At 39.2% G+C, this 9,617-nt stretch overlaps 1 long non-coding RNA gene across 1 annotated transcript; it reads right to left on the bottom strand.

Annotated features, from left to right (window-relative positions):
• Positions 1 to 865: 865 nt before the first annotated feature.
• Positions 866 to 8,978, bottom strand: LOC118479105. The gene is made up of 2 exons (XR_004859482.1): positions 8,442 to 8,978; positions 866 to 1,736 (listed from the first exon to the last, which is right to left on the bottom strand). It is a non-coding gene; the product is annotated as an uncharacterized LOC118479105 (long non-coding RNA).
• Between the last annotated feature and the right edge of the window lie 639 nt (positions 8,979 to 9,617).

A 9,617-nucleotide genomic window follows, 5' to 3' on the forward strand; every position in this document is an offset into this window, starting at 1 on the left:
TATATATATATATATATATAAACGTTATACAGAAATAAAGTGGAACCTGTTCTAACAACCCCGTATAAGGGAAGAATGCTTGTGTTAGTTCAAAGAGTTTTACGGCACTTGCAACACAAACAGAGACACAAAAAAAGGAGGAGAGATAAGGACGATAGATCTTTGATAGAAAGAAGGAGCAAACCTTCTGTGTGCTGACAGTCAGGAAATATCCAGCAAATAAAACACAACATCACTCGTACATGTTTCTGCAGAGTGCATTAAGAGTCAGTAAGGAGAATGAAATTAATTTTTTTGTTGATTACAGAAAAGAAAAAGGGAGAAACATGTTTCTGTAGTGCCCCCAACAGTCAGTGAGGAGAAAGATATTTTTATGATGATTACAGAGAAGAACAAGGAGAAGGGAGAAAAGGAAAAAAAAATAGTAGCAGAAAAAACAGCATCATTTATGACTGCAAGAATGCCCTTAATAAAACACTTCATTCCCTACTTAGGAAAACATCAGCACACACTCGGCAATACTTCACACTCGTTGATTAGCCGATTAATTTAATTGATTGATGCAGCGCGGCCGAACAACTTTTTATCTCTGCTCTCAGGCTTGAAGGCTATCAATAGTAATAAAGCTGCCGGCCACGGCAAACAGAACACTCGGCTCTCAGGCCTTTTGTTTAAGTAAAGTGTTTTACCGGCACTTGCAACACAATAAGGTCATATAAGTGCCGAAGACTAGAGGTGTTACAAGAGAGAAACAAACGCAAAAAAAGAAGGGTGAGATATAAAAGGACAATAGAAGTTTGATAGGAAAGAAGGAGCATTCGTTCAAGTATGAGTTTCACAGCATGAACACAAAAATAAGTCGGGGTTTTTTTTTAGTAGAGGTTTTACAGCGCTCGCAACTGCATAAGGTCATATGAGCACCATTGCAAAGACGGAAGATGCAAGTGCTACTACTAGAGTGTAACGTATCAAAGGAAAAGAAGGAAGAGAGAGGACGACAAATGTTAGGTAGGATCGAGGAAAGAAGGAATGAACACGAGAGCAGCACCCACCAACCACCCAGATGAGGATGTCCCAAGTCCCCTCTTCCACACATACACGCACGACACATACACACACACACAAACCACACAAACACACACACACACACACACAAACCACACAAACACACACACACGTCACTACTCACCGTCACAATCATCGGCCGGCACAAAGACGCCATCGACGATGTCACCCAGACAGAAGAAGGTGCCGATCGGGTCGATCATTGTCCAGTCCATGGTGCAGTCTTTGTGGTCAACACAGGACTCGCCAAACACAGATGGTCCTTTTTCTGAGAAAAGCTCAGACGAAGCCAAAAAACCCCACACAAGTCCTACTATAATAAAACACTGTCTCTTTAAATCTCTCCGACATAAAACACTGTCTCTTTTCTTTCACTTCCGCATCAATGTATTGGGATCTCTTTCATGAATTTGTCGCTCCACCAAACTGAAAATGTCAGTCAGTGAAATGACTCTCCTTTCAAACAACCAACAACAACACAACTTTCACGTTTCCAGTTTTCTTGAATGAAAATAATTCCCCAGTCCGGAGTGGACAAAAACAGAACACACACACAGCACTCCTCCTCTCCGCCGACCTTCAATTCCTACAGGCAGGGAGTCGTGTGTGGCTGTGTCGTAGATCTGCTCCAACCCAACGGGCTCTACTCAGTTCAAGCTGCTGCACTCAACCTTGCAAAAAGACAGACAAAAACGGGGAGGGGGGGGGCGGGGGAGAGGAGTGAAGGTCTGCTTATTCATCTGGAAATAAAAACCTAATTTTGTGATAATACGCATATATATGCTTCAGTACACACGAATGCATTAAAAGATTACATAAACACATATATGTATGAATTGTAAGTAAAAATGTGTTAAGTCACAAAATGCTGATTGAATGCGTGTGGGGCCTTAGAGCTCGTAAATAAGAAAAAGAGAAAGTGGAAAAGAAGAGAAAGAGAGTTGGTGTGGCTTGGGCCTCCTGAAAGAGACGAAAATGACATAGAAAGTGTGTGCGTGTGTGTGAAAGGGGGGTTAAGAGATATCAGCAACAAGAGCAATTTAGTTTGTTTAGTTTTAGTTCAAGTTTTACGGCACTTGCACCACAAATACGTCATACAAGTGCCAAAGACTAGAGGTGTTACAGGAGAGTAACAAACCATACAGAAAAGAATGAGGATCCTATTTACCACACATAGAGCCATTCTATTTTCCTTTCTACGCAGGTTCCACTGTACAGAACATGTAGGTCAACGGTCACTCAAGAACCTGGTGAAGGCAAACAGGCCACTGATCAAACAACAAAGGACGCTCTATCGCATCTTATACCACAGATAACTTACAATAATAACACCTAGTTCACGTGAACTCAAGAGTACCCCTCAGCATTATCTCCCCTATAGTTCTAATTTTAAAAAACTCGATTATCATTTTTTCACAGATGAATTGTCCAAGTTCTATTCTACTATCGCAAGTCAGTGTGATAAAAGCAACATTTTGCAGGGGAGAAGATTGGGACTGTTAAGTTGTTCAAAGATTAACCTTTTCACACTAAGGATGAAAACACAACACAAAAACTCTCCCTCAATTAAACCAAAGATCGTTAGTTTTGCTTTTATTGTTTTTTCCACAATAAGGCTGACTCTGTTTGCAAAATCCACACTTTTTCGAAGAGAGCGGCACCAAATTTTGAGGACACTTTTTTTAATTGGCTCAAAGAGAGGAGTGAACTATCTTGTTATGTTCAATCTTTGATTAAACAAACAGGAAAATGCACCTTGACCAACTTACAGGTTATTTATATTTCACAGGCGTAAAACAAACATATATAATGGTCGCGTTTAAGCACAAGGGGGCTATCCTGAAAAATGTTGTTTTGAGAAAATCGAAGGTAAAGTTTTGGACCCTTGTTCAGTTTCTTTAAAAGACAAGGAGTTTTCTCTAAAACCAAAGAAATATACACACCAATTAAACAATTAAAAAAACGTCTCCTGTACGTAGGGCAATGCCTACTTTTGGTGTAAGTTAAGAAAACCCCCGAAATCTGGGTAGCCCGCTTGTCCTTAAAAGCAACCATATATAATATATAGTTGGTAAAGAAGCTGAATACCATAGTAAACATAAGTTTTTTTTAAAAACCACTGGCCACACTTTCGGACAGTCACCAAACTTTGGGTCGTTTACGGACAAACTTTGTATCTAAGCAAATTGGACAGGACAGAAAATGGATTAGAATATACCATACGAGGTTGATTCTCTTTATCGTGACTACAAGATTCCTCATATATTTTCCTTTTCTAACTTTCAAGACCACCTAACAAAGGGTTAAAGAACAAAAACACGTGATTATGTTGATAGCGGGTAGGCAGGAAAGAGACAGCGGAGAGAAACCACAAAATGACAGAGTTCGCTATCACTACGTAATGACAGGATGCAAATGTCAGAACTATCAAACGCTACACAACACCACCCCGACAGCGTGAGAGGGGAGAGATGATCAATGCCTTCAACTATTTACATTTCAAATCGAAACAAATTACAGATGCAGTGATGATACATATATATTCAACATTAACCCTCCGAGAAATTATAGTTTTCTGTTTCTGCAACGCAACCCCAAAAAAAGAGAGAGAGCTGAGACTCAGGTGCTTGGGACAGACTTGACACGGGAGGGTTAAAGTTTCCACTCCCACCTGTAACCCCCACACAAACCTCTGGCATTCCCTTCTACAATAGTAAATCAAACTGTATTTGTGTGTGTGAGTGACGATCACTCCAATAGAATTCAATATATGGAAGAGCAGAGAGAAAAAGTTCAAGGTTACAAAAATCATTCCTGTTTTCCACAGGCCTAAGAGAGCGCTCCAATATACATCGTGTGGGCCGGATAAACTTTTTTTCAAAGAAAATCTACATTGAAATTTGCAGCAAGGAAAATTTAAGGTTATAAAAATCAAATTTGTCATATGTTTTATAAATTCCTTGAAAACTTACAGTGCGGGTGATGTAAACTACAAAAAAAAATGTCCCTGAAATATTATCTTGTTTTACTTGACGTAAAAATGAGTTACTTTGGAGTTTATCAGCCCCAGAAGATTACCCTCGAACTACCACAGGTAGTAATATTTGTATCTCCACTGACACACGCAATCACAGTTAATTTAAATTACATGCAAAAGGTTACAATAAACTACAGTACATTATAACATAAAGATCTTCACATATGATTTTAAAGTAAGAATCATCATCTCTATTATTTTCATGATTGATCGCTACATTACCTTTCTCTTCCTTATCCAGAACAAGAATGAAGTTACCCCAGCTACACACTTAAAGACATCATATAATAAGAAAAAGGCAAACAAGTGTAACAGAGATTCACATCTTAAACGTCAGCCTTATTTAGTTCAGTACTCAGATAACTTAGACTTAGAACACTGGAATCCATTGTGTCTTACCAACAGACAAGCATGAACAACTGAATGATGGAAGAAACAGATAGAGAGACAAAAATATCATTCTATATATACAACAAACTTCAACTTACAGCAAGACCAGAAAAAAAACCTGAATGATACCATGCTGTGAAAAAGACGGAGCCTCTTCAAAAAGAAAAAAGACTGTCAAATACGAAAATCAGATTCCATCCTTTATAATCTGAGAACAACTGGGAAAACAAAACAATTAACGATTAATTTTCAGTCCAGTCTGCAAAATATTTAAGGATTATTGAAAAGAAAGAACAAAACTGCGAAGATGAGAGTTTCACCCAAAAAGAAAAAAAAACGGAAAAGAATGAACACCTCTTTTTTTAGTTTTCAATTAAACTGCATATATGCATGTGTATATCATTATTATATGAGTGTATAAAAAGAATGAGGAGAAATGTCAGAAACTTTCAAGAAAGGCAGGCAAATAAGGAAAGAAGATTAAGCCCCTAGAAAGGACAAGCGGAGGAGTGAGAAGGAGTGCCACACACACGAGGGATGCCCTCAAGGCTCAAAGCCTCTTCTATCAGGAAGAAAAAAAAAAGATCAGGAGATGAGTTGGACAAGACTGAGACGATCAATATGCTTGATGGTTCTTTATGCCATGCATGCAACAGTGAGTGCATGACATTGTTGGTGTGTGTGTGTGTGTGTGTGTGCGTGCGTGCGTGCGTGCATGCGTGCGTGCGTGCGTGTGTGAATGAATGTGTAAGTGAACAAGTGTGTTTACAACGTGGGTGCATGTGTTCGCATGAGTGTACTTGAGTGGATATTATTCAATTATTATCTGCGTGTGATGTTGCGTCGACATAGACATGGGAGTGCGCACATTGTGGGTGTGAGAGTACGTATCACTATGAGTGTGTTTTGTGTTTATCACTGTGCTTCTGTGTGTGTGTATTAATTACTAAACGAGAACCCAGAAGTTAAAAAAATCTAGAAGTTCAGCAAATACAGGGCGATCCAAAAAAACCCACCCAACTACACAACTTGTTTTATCTTCCTCCATACTGAAGTTTTGCGTTTCAGATTAGAGCATAATATTTAGAAGCCAAAAGGAATTTGTCTGATATTCATTTTAGATACATCCATAGAATGGTCTTGCTCCTATACGACGCATTTTTAAAAAACCGACCCATTTTCAACCTAGTCCCAATTTTCGTAGCATGGCGCACCAGTTCACATTAGGCCTACCACTAAAAGTTGCAACAATCGCCATATTGCAAGCTACAGCAGTCTAACAAATTTAAAACAGATGTCAGCAAATCAGATATTATTTTCCCGAATTTTATTTGTCTGATGAGATCATAAGTAAAAACCATGGAGATCTTTTTGTATCGAACATTATGATTACCTCTCCATAAACCCACAATCCCTTGACATTTCATAAGTTCTGCGCACGACATGGAAAGAATGTTTAGTTGCCCTCAAGACCTTAAATAGCATCATGAGTAGAGAAGTTCCGTCCGTTTGGATCTATTGGGAATCAGAACTAAAAATGTCCTTAAAAATGACCACTTCCGGTGGAACACGCACCACGCGCAGCCCTTTAAACGTCACCAGGGTGAAGATTTCAGGAGTCGAGTCCCATGAGGTGGAAGACGATCTGCAGCTAGGACTTTCCTACACCTCAACAGTCTACATTCTCCGGGCAGATCTTAACCTACGACTGTACCATTTTTATCTTCTCTAAGCCGAGACGACATGGGTCATAGCATGGCAATGTGTTCATGATTCCTCAATTGTCTTGATGACATCTGATTTAGCGCAAAGTCCATTTTCACCCTGTGGGACATGACTCCGAAAATGCTGTCTATTGGGCACCCAACCCTTTATTGTCTCTAAACGTTCACTTTTATAACATACTGACAAGATATTTCACCGTCTATAGCCGGGTACCCATTTCTACCTGGGTGAAGTGAGAAAATTTTGTGTAAAGTACCTTTCCCACGTAACTCCAGGTCCCTGACGTAGTTCGAACCCACGACCTTACAGTTGCAAGTCAGAGAACCTAACCACTAGGCCACCAACACCACACCTGTTACTGTGCGGGAGATTCCCACAGCCCACAAGAATTACCAAACAGCCCAGTAGTTGGCCATAAAGATTTTATCATATTACATTGCCCACGTTGGTAAGTTCTGCTAAATGTTATTGTAATCCTTCAACTTCTAAAGCTGAGAGGTCTTCAAGAGATTCAACAACTTTGCCAGTCATCGTCTGAATGTTTCCACAACCAAAAAGTGCCTCACCACACAGCGAAATCAGGTGCTCGCCAATTTTTGGGCATGCATATATATATATATTATATATATATATATATATATATATATATATATATATATATATTTTCAAAAATTTAATGGTATATCTTAATTAAAGCTTGGTCGTTCGTCTTGCTTTGGATGAAAAAATACTATTAACTGAGCTCATCAATTTTTGGGCACACATTGTATTAATTTAAAGGTATCAACTGAATTAAAGCTAGGTCATCTGTCTTGCTTTGGATGACAAAATAATTAACTAACTCGTCTTGAAGAAGAGAGATATTTCCGACTGAAGTAGGCGGAGGTTGCGGTGTCAGAGGTAAAATTGGTGAGAAAATGGCAGCCAAAATTTGGTGATTTCCAAAGCTTAAATGTATAAAATTTGAAAACTGCAAATTAAAATTTTTTTGGTGTCTTTGACTTTGATTAACGTTTTCAGTCAAATCCACAGAGAAAGGTGTCTTTGAATGGCCATAAAAGGGGTCGAGCCAAGGGAAATAAAAGCTGATTAAAACTGGCAGAGAGGAAAAAATGTCAGTTAAATTTGTTCGAATTCATTATTCTAGCATCACCTGATTTCACCACGATGCCTCACAAAAATGGCTTTCAGAGGAGGACAGAATTGAGCAACTGAGAGGCCTGATTTCCTTTTCTGAACTTTTGACAATTCAAAAAATCGGTAAAAACTTAAACACGTTATAAAACAAGCAAAATGTTCACTCCTTTAGCTTTTCTCAAATCTCAAACATTTATCTTTAAGTTCGCATCGAAACAAAAATACATCGATAGCAGGTCTAGAACTATCTGTTTCGATCTATTTAGTGCAATGCTCAAACTGAAGTCTAAAATTAAGTTTCAAGATTCACTCTCAAGCATAAAATTATACAAGATAAGAACGCTTTTAAAATAAAGTTTAAATCGAAGCAAATTAATTCAACTTGTTCAAATAATCAAAGACACAAAAATTATGCTAGCTAGGGCCAAAGGCAAAAGAACAGAAAATAAAGGCCAAGAGCCAAGAGACTCAATCAATCAAGCAGGAAATTGTCACATTGGGATGTTCAGAATTCAACCTGTCCACCCAACAATCATGAAAATGAAACATTTCTTTTTTTTTTTTATTACTTCCATGAAAGTCTAGAATGTTGTCAGGAAGACGTACATTCTTTCTAATCTTCAAACATCACAAGTCATTAATTTAATATACGTGTACATTCTTTCTAATCTTCAAACATCACAAGTCATTAATGTAATATGTTTGTAAGCATGAAAATCTACTCTCTATAGAGGCCCTAGAGACTGTTCTACTGCCATTGTCATTGTTGGCAATGCCGCCATTGACATTGACATTTCTGTGGCTGTTTCTCTTCTCTAATAACAAAATTTGCTCAGTATTTGGCTGAAAACAGTATTTTGAAACACGGCATCAAATCTTGTGATCTTTGACTTAAAGCAGGCCACGCAAAGGGTGCGCTCCTTTTTTACAACACTCTTTTAGTCTACTTTTATGTTTCCAGTTTTAGTGAATTCCTTCTGACACAATTTAAAACAATATTCTAAAACTCTTCCTGAGATTCTAAAACATAATTTTATTATATATATATGTGTCCAGTTCAAAGAACATGTTCCAGCAGACAACTTACAAGTGACCGCTACTTGTAAGTATTGGCAGAGATGCTGAAACATCCAAAAACTCCGCGGACGAAGCGTCGAAGTCGAAGTGATACGCCGTGCCGTCCAGATGACAGGGCGAATAAAACCAAAAACAAAAAAACAAAACCTCCGTCGGTTTACATAAACAAGGTCACGGTGTTTCAACACGCTTGTGGTAGCTGTTCCAGCAATGACGACTACTGACAACGACAGGTACAGTCAAATCAACAGATTCTATCCCCACTACAATCAATACATGATGGTTCTTCCACTGAAGTCTGAGGTGCTCGGTCTATGAGAATGTCGCTCCATGTCTCCAACAGCCTCAAGGCGTGGTTGTTTTGGGGACAAATTCCCTATTTGGACCAACCTACGAGAAAAGAATCCCCTGCTGACTGCTGTGGTAGTAAACAGTACAGTAGAATATTCCTACGATGACTGGGCGGGTGAAGCGTAGTTTGTTTCTAGAATATTATACATCTATCTCTACAAAGCAGTTCGAACGGGACTGAAAAATGTCCGAGAAGACACTTCAGTTTTATGACAAGATTCAATACTTACGGTGGGCAAGTGGCAATGCCAGTGGACTGCAGTGAGCGATTTTTTTTATTTTTTCCATTCATTCCGACATGAGGGATGGGAGTCGTAAGAAGAGAACAGCCCGGATGTTCACAGAAAATCAACCAATCGCTGGATTCAAGGTCAGCACTACGAGCCAGTACACCTGACCTGACCTCATTATTGCACATCGGAGCTCGATCTAGCGGGAACCCTCGAGTCGAGACGGGTTTTGGTCAAATTTCACATAAATTATGAGTAAATAGATTGTCTTTCTGCAATTTTCCCAACAACACTTTGATTTTTCTTGGGTTTTCTTCCCCCAGCAAAGATGGTTTAGTGGTGGTAGTTGTTGTAGCATAGACCACGTGAACAGCGAGTCACGTTAAGGCTTGCCCTCGAACTTGGGAACGCCAGTGTGTGCACAGACGGCTGTTGTTAACCCTTTCAACCCCAGTGGCGCGCGGGGTTGAGAATTTCCTGCTCGCTCGCTACAAACAAGTCTCTGCGCTGTCTCTCTGTCTGTCTGTCTGTCTGTCGCTCTGTGTGTGTGTCTGTCTGTGTGTCTGTCTGTCTATTTGTCTGTCTGTCTGTCTGTCTGTCTGTCT

This window comes from Aplysia californica, unplaced genomic scaffold (genome assembly GCF_000002075.1).
Source record: "Aplysia californica isolate F4 #8 unplaced genomic scaffold, AplCal3.0 scaffold02211, whole genome shotgun sequence".
In the NCBI taxonomy this organism is placed as follows: Eukaryota; Metazoa; Mollusca; class Gastropoda; order Aplysiida; family Aplysiidae; genus Aplysia; species Aplysia californica.